This window comes from Lepisma saccharinum, chromosome 21 (assembly GCF_977018435.1).
Source record: "Lepisma saccharinum chromosome 21, izLepSacc3.1, whole genome shotgun sequence".
Classification (NCBI taxonomy): Eukaryota; Metazoa; Arthropoda; class Insecta; order Zygentoma; family Lepismatidae; genus Lepisma; species Lepisma saccharinum.
Window position 1 is genome coordinate 53075046 of NC_139249.1, and position 16949 is coordinate 53091994.

Sequence of the window (16949 nt, forward strand, 5' to 3'; positions counted from 1 at the left end):
TATTAAACCCGGAGCAGCTTGAACAGGTGGAAAAAAATCCCAGTACCCCCGTCGAGGATCGAACCCGGGTTTCTTGCATGGTAGTCAGACACCCTAATGACTAAGCTTGTTAGTGAAATTCATTAACTACGAGACGGTAGCCTCAACCACTTCCATTAAAGAGAAATTTCATGATGTAATCGTGAATAATTTATTTCTAAATTTATGCCAGATTGTCACTAGCGTTCGTTCAGAAGTTACCTTGGTATCCCAATAATGGGTTTGTTTCCTTCGAACATTCCTAAGGTGAAAAATTCATTTTATAACGCACGTCACCTCTACAGAGTTAAAAGTTGCTATCTGGCAAGTTAATATATCCGTAATTTTTTTCTAAATTTCCCCTTTTTCGTTCCATTCTATTTGAGATGAAAACGTGCATCTCCAGTGGAAACGTTTTGCTAGGAAAGCGAGCCAGGCTTCCATCTAGAGCAAGGACCACATATGAATAACATTTCTGGCTTCTTTCTTCGCACGATACTTCATGCCTATCCGGATGGTTGCGTCGTTCATATTTCAGTGGGCAGCTTTGCTAAGCCTCAGCCTGGATCCATTTTCAACCCAAGTGCGAAGGCGTCTGCAGTCAGTGGCCGAATCTCATCATACGCGAAATTCGAGAAGGAGTTTTTACTGCTCGCAAATTGTCCTCTTCGTAGCGGTAAAAGAGGTGTCGGAGAAAAACTTATATACAGATCCAACGAACTGCTGCCACTACAAGACTTTTGCTTAAGAATTAACATTGGTATTCTGATCTATCGTGAACTAATGTAAAGATATTTACGAATTCAGAATAACATTGATAACGTAGACTTAAGTATTCAAGTTGGTATCTGTGAACATTTAAACGTCTTAAAAGCACTTATAATGGATTCACCAAAACATTCATTTTGTGTGTGTTCAAGAGTGGACGAAATAATTTCTTCTCGTCATGGATTCGGAGATTCTGTCTTTGTTTCTCCTTGTTTCTCCTTATCTTTCTTCCAACCTCTCTATACTTTCCTTTAACCCTTCGCTGGTCGCACACAAGGTCTCTAGTTCCGGATGTGTGATTTCATCGTTGCTTTTATCTTGTAAGTGAACAATTTAAAATTGTCATTTGTATCAAAATTCAAGTATTATACATAATTAAGTTAGAAAGTAGAAAGTTGTATTATATTATAATAATAATACAAGTTATTAGAAGAGTTACTTTAATATAAAAATGTAGTCCGGGTTTTCCGCCCGCTACAACGAAATAACCTACACACACATACACACGCATACTGGAGCGGCATCTACCCACAGTGCGAAGGCACCTGTTCCACAGGCGGCGTCTCATCTCTCAAAACACGACAATGCCAGGCCTCATACAGCGCGGCTGACAAGAGAATGGTTGACTCGCCATCACGTGCGAACTCTGTCATGGCCACCATCGAGTCCCGACCTCTCGCCCATTGAGAATGTGTGGCGTGTTCTTAAGCGACGTGTGCAACAGAGGAGACCCACGACAGTGGCTGCTCTTATCGCCTGCCTGCAGGAGGAATGGCACCGCATCGATGTGGAATACCTTGAACGACTCGTCCGCAGCATGCATGACGCATTGCCACAGTTATTCGCCGATGGGGCGGCGTCACACCATGGTAAACAGGATCCCCTCTAACAGTGGTCGAACTTCAATGTCACGTGTAGATGGACGAAAATGTTTTATTTTGTGTGGACACCATACATTGCTGCGTTGCAGCGGAAATTTATGTTTTCCTTTGTTCCATCTTGCACAACGCACTTCTATATTTGTGACTGGTCGAACTTCATTGTCACTTAGGTTGTACAAGCAAGAAGAATTTACGCCAATTTTTGGGCCTGGCAAATTTTTCCCGTCGTTACTCTCCACATTGTTCCAAACACGCATCAGTTCTTACACAACTGCTGAAGAAGGAGAGAAAATGTCGATGGACAGAAGTTCAAAACGAGGCATTCAATGATTTAAAGCATTCACTAATCACGAGCCCAGTATTAGCCAGATACGATCCCTCTCTTCCTATTCACATATACACGGACAGTAGCAAAATAGCTCTAGGGGCTGTCATTGCTCACGAAGACCCCCAAGGAAATGTTAAGCCGATTGCATATGCAAGCATAATACTAAATGATAAGGAAAGAGAACAAGATATAAACATGTTAGAACTGTCTGGCATAATTTTTGCTTTAAAAGCATTCCGACACTACATCCTTTTCAAAAGATTTATATTACACACCGATTCCAAATGTATTCAAAATTTACGACAATCAACTACCCTCAAAGGCCGCCTTTGGCGTTTTTCACAATTTCTGTCCGACTACGATTTCGTCATTCAACATCTAAAGGGAACAGACAACAGTGCCTCGGACGCCATTAGCCGTAACACGAGGATCCAAGATGAAGCTTTTTCTCCTCTCCTGGAAGATGAAATTGTATCTGTTTTGAGAACACGTGAATTTGACCTTGCCAAAGAACAAGAAGCAGACCCTTTTCTCAAAAATATTTACCTACATTTAATTGGAAGTAAAGAAGCCGACCCTAAATATGACAGAACCAGCCAGCAATTCCGTCTCCTAGATGATATTATTTACAGGAGGAATCGAAGTTCAGACAAACAAGAAAGGCTACTGACTTGCATCCCACATGCATTACAAGATATATGGTTCGAACAAGTGCACTCTTCTCCACACGCTCTCAATCATTTTGGATACTATAAAACATATGCCTACGCGAAAAACCGTTATTATTTTCCTTCTCAGAAATCCTTCATCTACAAGAAATGCAAAGAATGTGAACAGTGTGCACGACATAAGCAGTCCGGCCAACCAAAGCACTTTGAACTACAAACAAGGACTTCTCTGACACCTTTCCAAATTATCGCCTTGGACCAATGTGGTCCATATGTCTCATCAGGACCAGAGGGACATCGCTAGGTGATCACGTGCACTGACGCAGCCACGCGTTACGTAGTAGCCGCACCGACACATTCTCTCACTGCTGAAGTTCTGGCGGATTTTTAGTACACGAAAATCATATTACCATTTGGCTTTCCAGAAAAAATCATAGTGGACCAACTTCCAGGTCAAACTTCAGATTTATTCAAAGAATTGGCCAACAAATTCCAAATTGAACTAAGCTTTGTTAGCCCAGGATTTCATCAGAGCCTTGGCTTAGTTGAAAAATCGCAACAAACGCTGGAAGGAATGATCAAATTTTATGTCAATGCCAAACACAATAATTGGTCCAATTTCTTACCAACCGCTGTCTCAGCTATCAACAACACGCCGGATTCATCTGCACGGTACTCACCTACCTATTTACTGATGGGTTATCATCCCCGCACCTTACCGGATGCGATTTTTCAAACCCCGCCGCAGCATGTGAGCAATTATGAACGGCTGGAACACATGAAGCTTTCGCGTCGATTTGCACAAGATAATCTCAAACGCCACAGAACGGACAAGGCACGGCTTGATCCTCACTATTCTCAAGCAGCGTTTAAATCTGGCGATCAAATACTTTTGTGGAACGATCGACGCTTATCAAAGACGTCCAAAGCGTTTTCAGGCAAGTACGAATGACCCTTCACAGTAATCGAGCGACTTGACAAAAACCATTACAGAATTGAAGTGATCAAGCAAGGAAAACGGTTTGAACAAAAGGCAGCATCGGTCAGGATGAAACTTTACACGCCACAAACGGTAACTCTCGATCGACCACGTACAGAGGAAGATAATGTGAATGCCTTAAAGTTACATTCAGGAGTGCAAGCGGATATCCCTCGTATTCTAGAGGGACTTTATCTGGAAGAATTCACAACTAGCAAACTTTATATATCAGAAGTTGACAACACTGAAAGAAACATTGAAACACTGGAAGTATAAAACAGCTACTTTCTAACGAAGACGATCATCATCATCCTTCATAGTTCCTCGCCGCGACGAAAATTCGAACAGAAATAGTAACAACTCCTCAACTATATATTTTACCACGCTGAATAACGCGTATAAACTATGTTTCTTCTTATAAATTCTGCTATTTTTTCTCTGCACCAATAACTCGCAGAACAAGAAGAAAATTAAATATATCTCGTACACGCGACAGCACTCGCCGCAACATTTTGTTTCTTTCTCATACAAGATTGTGCCGACCCTTTGGCATCGTGACGTCACTTTATGATGTGATTTCACACAGAGTACGATGGAATTCTGAAGACGATACCGTAGCAACACGACCTTCTGCTTCGGCAGCATTTTGTGTACGTAAACAAAGAGCACGAACGCGATGAATATAGATACTGCATATGGGAAGAGAGCTCACGTGTTCTCACTGTTGGCGGAGACAATACTATGCACCATTCGCTGTAAAATTCTCATTTTGTGACTTTTCAATAATTCATAACTACCTTCAACACGCCAAAAGCCTTTACAGAGCATGTATGGGCCAACGTCTTATCCACCTTTTCTCTTCATATTTCTTCAATTCATATAACTTCTTCCATATAAACGGCAATATTACCAATCTAATTAATATATGACAGCATGTTAACTTCTAAATTTTTATCGTGCAGGTGTGTCCCAGCTATCGATGAAGCGAACTGAGAGCGCTGCATCGTTAAAAACCGACCAAACTCTCACACAGAAACACATTTTTTTTACTGATACGACACACAACTCACACGATTTGGATAGAAATACCAAATCAAGTCCCTACCTCTTATTGTTACATCTGCCATTTTTATGACACATATTTACATTAACTGTTATTACATATTTGATACTCTCACTTCCATTTATTTTTTCTGAAGACTTTTCATTGTGTTTTGCTATAATCGAATGCATACAATGTACCTAATCTTATTATTTACCCCCTGATTAAATTTACCAATTGCTCCTGCTCACGCTCAAACTTTTATTTTATGGCATACTAAACATTGATAGTAATCATCATTTGCTGTGTCATCACTAATGTACCTTCTTATAGATATAAGGTGAAGTCATTTCTCCAGAGTACAGTAACGGACACTGCCGGCTTGTAACGATTCCATTGAAAGTCAATGTATTCATTTCAAGCCGGCAGTGTCCGTGAATGTACATCCAGAAGTCATCCATAAGTGGCAAGCAGATTTCGGATCGAATTAATATTGTTCCTGAACTTTTCTTGCGAACATATTTTGTCTCCCATCAACTTATTTGTGTATTATTTTCAACATTTGGGACCTACTAACTTATCTTCGGATCAGTGTTACCAGTGATATATTTATTCAAGTGTTTTCACAGTGTCACGTACATGTACGTCGTGCGATGAGATGCCGCTGAGACTACCTTAATTGCCAATTTTGGTTCCATCCACTTCGGAATACATGACAGAAAAGTGTTACACTTCAATTAGTGTATTATTATTTGTTACGTTCTACAGTGCACTACATAGGCTACTTGCCTACTGCCCTACGACGAATCATGTTATATACAGGGTGTAATCATGTATTCAGGGACTGGTCGTTGTACATATTTAATCATATCTTAATAATTTTTTGTCAATAAAGAAATGTGATTGTCCCCTGGCCAATCCCATTTCTTTTCAGGGGGAAGTGGCATGTCACGAGCCGGAAATAAAATGTTGTGTAATCAAAAACGCCAGCAGTCCCCGGGTGACGAGAGGTCGCCGGGGGAGTCTTGGTCGAGGGAGCGAAGCGCGAAGTGTGTTGCGAGTGACAGTGTTAAGTCGGTCCATTTAAAAGGTTTGGGCGAATCCACTGAGGACACCTTTGATGGACCGATAGAGCGCCACGTCGTGACTGAGCCGAGGAACCGCGAAGGAAACCAGGTACAGTGGTGACACTTTGGGTTTTATCATTGTCAGTGTTTAGATGTCTTGCTGGCTCGTGCGTGGTCTCCCCCCCCCCTCACTTGTGCGATTCTATTAAATATTGGTAAGGAGCAATGAGCGTAATTTATTACATTCTTCATACACACATCCTCTTGCAGCCAAGCAGTTTAAGCCGGCGAACGGCCTAAACGTAACAAAAGGATTGCTCCAGCATTTTGTAGTCTTCTTTTGTTATCTTCGGAATTAAATTGGCGAGAATCGATAGATCTGGTGGTTCTGTGGTAGACTAAGCTCTAAATTTACTGGAAAAGTGATTGACGAGATATCGGCATATATCCGCTGAATTTGTATGTTCACATCCATTCTCATCTTCTATTTCTGTGATTAATTTCCATTGTTCTCTTTGTCGCTCTTTTACGTGGGATAATGTTGGTAGTTCCGTAGGATCGAACATAGGTGATTGACTACGATAGTTGTATCCCTGAAAGATTTGATTATACATCTTTAAGACAACAGCTTGCATTTTCCTGTATTCGGCAATTGTGATGAATTACTTTCTATTTTATGAGCTAATTCAATACAGCAAAATGAAAATTATATTTCTTGTACAAGTCAACCATTCGTTGCTTACTGTATTGTTGACAAAAATATTTGAAGACTAAAATTGGTAAACTCTGTAAGTGCCACAATAATTCAAACACCGTTTTCCACGTTAAACTGTGAAATGTGCCATTCGTTATCATGTGGTAAACGTGTAATGTGGCTGGTAGCCCTCTAAGTAGTTCAAAGGGCATGTAAAGAGGTCACTAGTGTGCACGTTCTTACGGGCTGATGTCTGGAACGATGGTATTTCCAAACACTTTTGCTTTTTGCAGTGACAACGTTTACCACTTTTATTCCTCATTTTATGGACGGTTTGGGGTGTAAGGGGTGCTCCTTCCACGTAGTCAACCTCATTTCCACGTCGTACACCCTGGACTGCAGACTAACGAGGCTCTAGCGACTGGCCCCACTGCCAGTATAATTTTGTTTGTGTTGTCCTGTGTTTTTGTCCTTATTTGTGTTGAGTGCTCCTTTAGAGCCTCAGCTTTTAACGAAAGTCAGAAGATTTTATGATTTTAGTTATGCAACGTTAGAGTTGTTATGTCTAACGATAAGGGGCCGGACCCCGTATAATGTGACGGGTGCAAAATAGCCTTAGTGCTGACGCACCCAAAATTTTAAATTCAAATTTATGGACGGTTTGAGGAAAGAGTCCCACCACTGAATCAAATATTTCTGACGCAAACCCATGGATTCCCATTTCTTCCACTGTTGTTCAAATTCCATACGGAATGTGGAATCTTGCAATAGTTGTATATTGAAACGCCAGTATCCTCGACTCGACCTTTCCTAACGTGAGCTATATTTAACTGAATGTCCATGTTTACTCCAAGGTGATCACTAAAACATGTTTGTTGTACAGTTATTCTTCTAGTCTGTGAAAGTAAACTGCTGGTTACGTAAAATCGATCCAGTCTACTTGCCGAGTCGGTTCTTATATATGTGTAGCCTGGCTCGTGAGGTTTTTTTTTTACCATACATCACTTAACTTAAACCCATTCACTAGAGCTTGCAAACTGTGGCAGGGATTAAATCCGGGGTTTTGGTCTTGTTTTCGCAAAGTACAATTAAAGTCGCCCGCACATATCAAATGTTGCCGATTTCCCCCTAATTCTGTCGCTACAGGGGTATTAAAAATGTCTGTGCGCTCCTTCCTTGCTGCAGTACCCGAGGGTGCACATACAATACATATCCACACCGATCCCACAAACACACATCCCTGGTGGGTGGTTTGGATTGGATTGATTTGTTGTTTTAAGTCCACTTTATGCACAGTAAGGCTAATCGGGACTGGACCTACAGTTTAAAGTGGGATCCGAACCACTATGTGCCTCCACCGGGAAACGAACCCAGGACCCCTTGCTTACAAGGGAACGACGCTATCACTGCGCCATGGGGGAGGCCTCTCTGATGGGTGGTATAATACCTTAGAGACAGGGATAGTTTCCTTAGCAATTATTGCCGTCGCTGTGAATTGAGGGTTAGCTACTATTATTATAAACTACATAGTCTATTCTACCTCAAGGTTTTCTATACCGACTTCCAAATCATAAGTTTTTAAATAATCTTTGAAGGCTTTAATTTTTATTGTCGAGGTAAATTTATTTATATTAATCTTGGCTAAATGAAATATTGTATCTTGCGCCATATTGTTTATGGTATTCCAATCTAGGTTATTCGTGACAAGTAATAGAAATACACACCAAAAAGTACCCGTTCTGTTAAATATATCTCTTAATTCAACCCGTAAACAAAACCTTATCTTACACTCAATACAAATAAAAGGGGGTGAGAGAAGGGAACATGAACACATCTAATTAATAACACATCTTTTACGTCAAATGTTGTATAACAAAAGTACTTACAGACTTTCTGTAGAGCAATTCTTCACATGTTTATCATTAAGAACAAGGGTTGATTCCAGATTGTTGGGTATACGTGCTGGAGACTGGTCCCTGGTAGTCGTCTGCAATGAACTTTCATCTGTTGTCGGTGAATCTTCAAGTGTTTCCCTTGGTTCTTTTTCCTTAAAAGTGTTAGTGATCAGCAAACTGGTATCCTCGTTTTTGATGACACTGAACTCTCCATAAATTCGTCAGTACTTTCATCATTTGTTGCGATTTGTTCCTTTCTGGTCAACATTTGTGGGACACCCTGTTTTGAAAAATCACTGACACATGCAATTGGTTCGTTTTGTTTCTTGGTCGTTACACCTGAGAGTATTGTCGGCTCACTGGTTATCACTTCTTCTGTGCTGTTCAGGTTATATGGGATAGTTCGGACTTCCCATTCTTGCTGATGATCGTTGTCGATTGGGGCATTGATTGAAGAAGTGTTCCTGGGAATCGCACGCCGAACAAGTCTTAGCTTGACCAGTATGTGTGACCCAATACCTCCCTTTACTTATAGACACGTAAGATGGTATTGAACGGGTCAAGGTCATCTTTACAATTTTTCTGCCCGTACGTACTGGATATACAGGGTTTTGCAAAATACCTGTTACAACGCGTGGGAGGTGATTCGACAAGTAAAAACAAGGAAAAAATGCCGTGTGAAAAAATGTCGAAATCGGCTCCGTTTGCGAGTGACGGGCGTGCGAAAATTGCCTCACGCCATGTGTAAAGCACAATAACTCAAGAAGGAAGAAAGATATCAATGTCGGATTAAAAGAATACAAAGAAAGTCGTGCCTAAAGAATACAGTGGTGTAGCAATTGAGGCGCAGTGTAAATTGCTCAAGAGGACTCTCAAAGAAAGTGGGAATCCCCTGATGGAAAATGAAGGAAATTTACTACTACAGGGTGTCCCACGAACGGCGCAACTGGGAATTAAGAGTGGCGTTACTTTGTAACCGAAACCTGTACATACATAAGTCATACACCAAATGTTAGCCCTGTCCAAGTAGATATTTTTAAACATAGAAACAACAAACGGGGTGCAGTGTTGTTCATGCAGTGTTGCCAAATGTAAGTGAAAGTGTAAATTTATTTTTCCACAAAGCATGGAAAATTGCATGTCAAACATTCGTAAGGAAATTTGGACGTCAATTTCCACCTTGGGTAGGTGGACTATTTTGCCATCTACAGTTCAGAGAAGAAAACCGATCAAATTATGTAAGGGACAAGCAGCTGCTTTTACTTAAGGCAGACCCCAAAATGAGCGTTCAACAGCAGATTAAACAGATTATATTAGGACTGCAGGTGGATTACATGAAGGATATCCATCATAAAGAGTATGAATCAGTGCATGGGTTGCTTAAAGATTTAAAATCCTTCGAAAAGCTTCAGTTTTTGATGAGGCAGTGCAAGCTGAAAGAGCTGAGGTGCGAAGATCAAAGGGACAGTTTATTCCTTCCTTTGTACAGTGCACCAACACTTTCGCAACAGCAGCAGATTTTATTACAGAATAACAATCTGGCTACTGCTGAGTCTGCACAATCGCGACCTACTTCTGGGATCGAAGCAAGATTCAATGCCTTGCAAAAGGAGGTCGAGCAATTGAAATCAGCTAACAATCCTCCAAGTAACAAAGCTCAAGTCCAGGCTCAGGAAACTGGTCTGGAAGCAAGATTAACGAGTCTTACTTTTAGACTGGATAGCATTCAGGATCAGAAACAGCACCTTGGCTCCGATTCATCTAGTCAGAAACAATTTAGAGACCCATGTTATAGAGAGCATTATCAGACATGAAACAATTATAGAGGTTCCTACCGGGGTAACAATGATAGACGACCACAGTACAATCGGGGGTATAGGAATGGACGCCCTAATAATAATAACCATTCAGATCGCAATAGGCGATATGGCAATACCCAACAATGGCGAGGACGTGGAAACTTCCGCGGACAGAACTCGCGGGGTTCCTCGTCTTCAGCAGGGCGAGGCCAGGAAGACAGGGAAGAGCAACGGGGGAGACCACGCTGCTCGATTTGTAACTACCCTAATCACTCGGCAGCCACTTGTTTTCAAAACAAGGAGGCTTTAAACGAACAGTGACTGCCCATAGAAGAGACGTATGCGCAGACTTTGTTGGAAAACAAATTTCAGTCTCTACTTTCCCCTATGAGGAATTAATTTACATTAACGCAGTGTTAGGGGGACAACGTCAGAGGTTTCTTGTGGATTCCGGAAGGCAAGTATCAGTTACCAGTGATCGTGGTATTCCTTCAACCGCCAAACGTTTTAAAATTCATACGGCCATAAGGGGAGTAGCAAAATAACAAATTGAAATTAAAGAGATTGTCCTGTTAACATTTGCAATAAACGGCCGCAATTTTACTCATCTTTTTCGGATGATTCCAAATTTTGAACATGGGACAATCTTGGGAAATGCTTTTTTAAGAGCTCATAAAGCAAATTTGGATTTTGATCAAAATCGACTCACATTGAGGAGATTTGGTACTCCTCCGCGGAACCAGTTAAGGACGGAACACAGAAAAACCTTTGACGTATCCATAAACGTTGCTAGTCTCATCAGGGATCTATATGTGCCAGAATTTGTAACTTCCAGATAAATTAGAATTAAACCTAGATCTCATTTGTGTATTCCTGTCAAATTGACAAATTCTAGTAATCAGAATTTAACTTATTTAGAACCAGATTTACAGTTTCAAATGGACACAGGCTTAATGGTGCCTCGAGCCATTGTAAATCCGGAGTCATTTTTAATTTGGATTACTAACCCAAATTCTTACAAAGTTAAAATTAGGAAAGGGGCACGCTTAGGTACCGCAGAGGCATGGCAAAATCCAGTACCAGCTTCGCGTCATATTGCAGATGACGAAGGACCTAACGTTATGGTGACCAAGGAGACTAGCACCATGACAAAACCAGTGCGCGACATTACAAAATTTGACATTAATCCAGCATTAGAGCCCGATCAGAAATTGCAACTTACTCAATTATTAGAGAAGTATGTAGATGTGTTTTCTTGGTCCGAGCAGGACATTGGTTGCGCCACTAATTACACGCATCGTATAAAGTTAAAGGACGATTCTGAATTTCACGTCCCAGCCTACCCTATACCTGTACATCTGCGTAAGGAAATTAATCAGCAAATTGACAACTTGCTAGAAGCAGGGGTCATCAGTCCTACAACATCACCCTACAATTCACCAGTTTTTCTTGTTAAGAAGAAATCAGGAGCTTATCGCATGGTGCAGGATTTTCGATTACTTAATGCTAGGTCTGTTTTCGATGCAGTTTCGATAGGAAACATCTCAGAGATATTGCATAATATGGCCGGTAAGAGCTACTACTGTAGTGCCGACCTGAAACAAGGATTTTATCAGATACCATTAGCGGAAGAATCGAAAAAATACACTGCCTTTACTATACCAGCCAGGGGACAATTTGCCATGAATTTTACACCTATGGGACATGTCACATCTCCCGCGGCGATGACCCGATGTGTTCAGCTTGCTACAGCGGGTATGAATGATAATAATTTTGCCTTTTATATTGATGACATGTTTGTATTTGCTAATACATTTAAGGATATGTTGGTGAATTTAGAGAAAATGTTTCAATGTTTACGATCTGCCGGATTGAAATTGGCTGTACCTAAATGTTCATTTGTATATTACGAGACAATTGCCTTAGGCCACAATGTGGGCAGATACGGGTACCGTATCAGCGATAGAATCCTGTCATCCATTAAGAATTATAAGGTTCCCACCACCACAAAAAAGGTTAAAATGTTTTTAGGTCTTTGCAGCTACGTGAGGAAGTACGTCAAAAATTTTTCTGACATTGCATCACCATTACTAGGTTTAATTCGTAAGGGCAAGAAATTTACATGGGGTCCTGAACAACAATCAGCATTTGAGAAATTAAAGGAAGCACTAATTACTGCACCTGTTTTGTTACCTTACGATCCAGCGAAGAACACCAAGGTTTTTACCGATGCTTCATCTCATGCGGTCAGTGGCGTATTGATGCAGCCCAATGCAGAAGGAGAGTACTTGCCATGTGCGTACTACAGTAGAACGTTGACGGACACTGAAAAAAGATTGAGCGTCATTGAACAAGAACTAACAGCAATTTTATATGCTCTCAAATCATTTAGATTCTTTCTTGTGGGGCGCCATTTCGATTTACACACGGACAATAAAGCAATTACGTATATTAGGACATCTCGTAATTTAAGCTCAAAGCTTCTTCGATGGAGTAACCTTTTGGAGGATTTTTTATTCACTCCTATCCATGTCAAAACTACGGAGAACATCGCCTATTTCCTCAGCAGAGAATGTGGAGAAAATGTAGAGGATGGCAACACTGAAGAGGACATTCCCGAACCCAGGACACTTACATTATTTGATGCAACCACAGATCTCGCGGAACATCTGGGACAGGATTCATTTTTTGGCCCAATTATTAAAGTTTTGAAGGGCCCAGACAGGGACGATGGAACACTACCTTTATCCATCCAGAGGCAGGTTTATCATCATGTGTTGGAAGATGGTGTATTATATAGACAAGAGAAATTAGGAGCCACTACCAGGAAATTGTTATGCATTCCAATGACGTTACGTGATTCTGTGATTGAGACACTCCACGCTTCACCCATCGGAGGTTCTCATCTTGGATTTACCAAATGTTATAATGTTGCATTATCACGGATTTATTTTCCAAATATGAAATTATTTATTCAAAGGAAAATTAGGGAATGTATTACATGCCAGCAGAATAAACGCCGTCCAGGCCTACCATCAGGAGCACTGTGTACTTTTCCCGCACAGAAGCCATTCCAGCGGATTTGCCTAGACTTTTCAGGTCCATATCCTCCTTCATCCAATCTTCGTCACCGATATATAATTGCCGCAACAGATTTTGGGACACGGTATTTAATAGCCAAACCAGTTGCGTATTGTACGGCCAGTACAGCAGCTGAATTTGTGTATGAGGAAATAGTGTTACGCTTTGGAACCCCACATAATATTTACACTGATCGCGGATCAGCATTTAAATCTAAGCTTTATCAGGAACTTGCCAATAAATTGGGAATAACCATCAAGTTTTCGCCAGTAGGTTTACACAATTCGATAGGACTTTCCGAACGTAACCACGGCGTACTACAGAGTATCATGAAGTGTTATGTTAATTCGAAACACACTGATTGGGTCCAATATTTACAACCAAGTGTATTCAGTTATAACACTACAAGGAATCAGACTTGCGGTATAGCCCATTCTTTTTAGTACATTGATTCCAAACTACTCTGCCCTGGGAGCTTGCATTACACACACCAAGCTGTGAAAATGTGGAGAATGATGTACGGTTCCGAGTTATGGAAAAAGCAAGAACCAATGCTACGGATAACCTGGCAAAGCGACATGTTGAAGTAAAGAAATATTATGATCAGAAGAGGAAACAGATCAAATTTCAACCAGGTGATAAAGTTTTAATTTTTGACAGCACCCAGAAAATTGGAACCGCACGGTGCTTTTCAGGTATTTATAAAGGCCCAGCCACAATTATCCGAGAAGAGAATCCTAACACATACCTGGTGGAATTCCAAAACAAGCGCGGAAAGACATTAGTGGACTCTATTGCCGTCCAGAGACTCAAAAAATACTATGCGCCAGATGACGGTGGAGGCGAAGAGAACTTGGCAGGTCAAGATGAAGATGAAGATCATCAAGAGGACAACGCGAACTCACGCATGGATAATGGTCACTAAAATGAAAATTTATATAAGTAACAGGTTTAACATTTTTAATTTCACTTGCATGACATAATAATAATATATAATAAAATGGCACTAATAATATTAAAGGTTAAAAGCAGACTTATTATTTAATAATGTGCCTTAGGCACAAAAGTTTTTTGCAGTATGTATTAATACTAGCTCAGCGAATACATCACTAGGATTTTATAGTTACTCTTCAGAAGAAGGTATATAATTATATTAGCAAAGTTTATTTTAAGCGCCAGTTATGAGAATATTTATATTATATGAATATGTAGACGTCGACGTCAAGATTTTATTGCGCCCCAATAACAAGTATTTTCCTTCGGATTTGGATCTAGACCACAATCCTGGAAATCCATTCTGCCATCGCAGAATGATAATGATTAAACCACAACGGTTTTAGTTTCTAACTTTGCCACAATAATATGCTAAGCATATTTTAGAATGAGTTGAGAGAATTAAAGATTCTTCAAGTTTTAGTGATGTTAGTATTTTAATGCATTTAAAGATCGCATAAATAATAATTATTACTTTATTTCAGGTAGTCAGGAGTAAATCACTCCCAATTTTCCATTACCTTGTACCTCAGTACGGTTCGATTGATTTTAAGTATTTAAAAATAAAGATAACACCTGAAATTAAATAAGATAAGTTTGCAGTAAAATTTAAAATAAGATAAGTTAAACAGTGCTAATAAATTTAGAGAATAAATAAATTATATGAAATAAATAAATTACGCAGATAAATTGAGCCTAGAGTCAGAAATAATTAAGTTGAGTTAAAATACCTATTAAGTTAAACTAGGCAGGCTTAAAGTACGTGTTAGTTTTGAAGAACTGTTTGTTTTGATTGCCTAAGCAACATGAAAATCATTGCGATTTTAGCTATTTTAAACGGATTTCTTCCATACGTAAAAGCTTCTAATTTTATTTATCTGTTGAACAAGTCCTTTGACTATCCTTATATTTTAATTACAAGTTTATTATTAACAACATTTATTATTAGTATTTTTATAATTTTAATAATTTCTTACTGTCAATGTCAACGCAAGAAATCTATTACTTATGACCATGAGTGTACCAACGAATTACGGTTAAGTCAACTTAATAATGATTCACCGTCCATTGACCAGATTTACGACGATGTTGCTTCAATGGTTGAAGTGGTACCATTGAAAACGAGTCCCCCGCCAATTCCCCCACCCTTCCTCCATCCGTTATTATTCAATCCAGTTCACAAAAAGGAGTTCAGGATGTATCCCGAAATATTTTAGTCACCAAAGACGACATTTTAGATTTGCCGAAGAATATTGTATGTGTTAAAGATAGAGTTCAGGAGTTTGCCGTAAGCAAGGGTCCAAGTTTTGTTCAAAACAGTCGCAAAATTGAAAGTGAATTTACTATTTCACTCTGTGTCCAGCCAGTTGTAAAAGTTTATTTGTGAATCAGTCAACAGCAAAAGTTGAGAAAGTTCCAAATGTCACTCTAAAAGCAGAAAGTAAGCCAAATTCTCAGGTTTCCGAACCTGTTGTATCTTTCACGGATCATATTTTTTACGACTATACCTTTACCTAGAATTTTATTATTCATTGCGTTTTAAAATTTTAATCTATAATCCATTTTTTAGGTTTGATTGTACTTTATGCAAGGTTTATTAGTCATTTATTTTGCTAGCACCTTCCCAAGTCTTGTTATTGTATCATCACGGCAGTGGTCGAGTTTAATAATCACGCTGTCGCAGCACGACGCAGTTTTCTCTCTCTCCATTTCGCCTATGAGGTCATTTCAAAAGTCCTTGACTTCATTTCGAATTCTCGCAGCTCTTACTAAATTTTATTCGTAGTAATTTAAAAGTTTTGTAAACATTCACGCATCATTCAGCGCGTCAGCGAATCATCGCCCTTCATTTTCCTCCACCGTCCTTTGCACGGTTAACGCCCAAACATCGTTGCCCGTTGAGATTCTTTCGTGAGGTATTCGGACGGAACCCGAACTTACCCGAAGGCGCCGTCACGACGGCGAGCCTGCGAGTTTTCTCGCTTTAGCGGTTGAGAAATTTTCAGTTACGTTCAGTAACAACTAATGCAACTTTGCACTACTTGGAATATCTGATGTCAGCAAATTCTTTTCTCCGCGTGGACGCCTTCCAGAGCACGTTAGAAGCTCAGAAAGACTTAGCATAGACTCTGCATATTTTCTCGAACCAGTGGCGTTCGCTCATTAAAATTTTCAGGGTACCAGTTTAGTTACGCATATAGCCATTAGAATTTGATTTTCACGACAGAGTTTCATGTAAACAATGTTAGGGATATTTTTTTGTTACATAGATAAATTTTGCCATAAAACGTCGCATTTATGTATTTTAGACTAATCACGACCTATAATTTTAACTAAGGAACAACAAGACGAAAATTTTTTTGCGTTTTTTTCGCAAAATTTTCCCGTTTTTATAGAGATATTTATAGTAAGTAAGTAAGTAAAATACTCGATCGAATCTGATTCGCTCGAATATATGGATTATCAAATATAATTTCAATTAGACAATAATTGTACAAATATATGCGTAAACTTCGTTCTGGTAGTTTCAACCCATAATCATCTATTCATGTCCATACATTGCTATGTATTGCTAAGAGAGACTAAATTACATTTCAACATAGAGATGATGACTATGTTCAAACTTCAGTTTCAATTTCACTGGGTCTTTCACTTCACGATCTATATTTGAGGCTTGAGCGTGCACTACTACAGAAAAATTACGGTTATACGTGAACTACTGGGCCCCCATTTTCC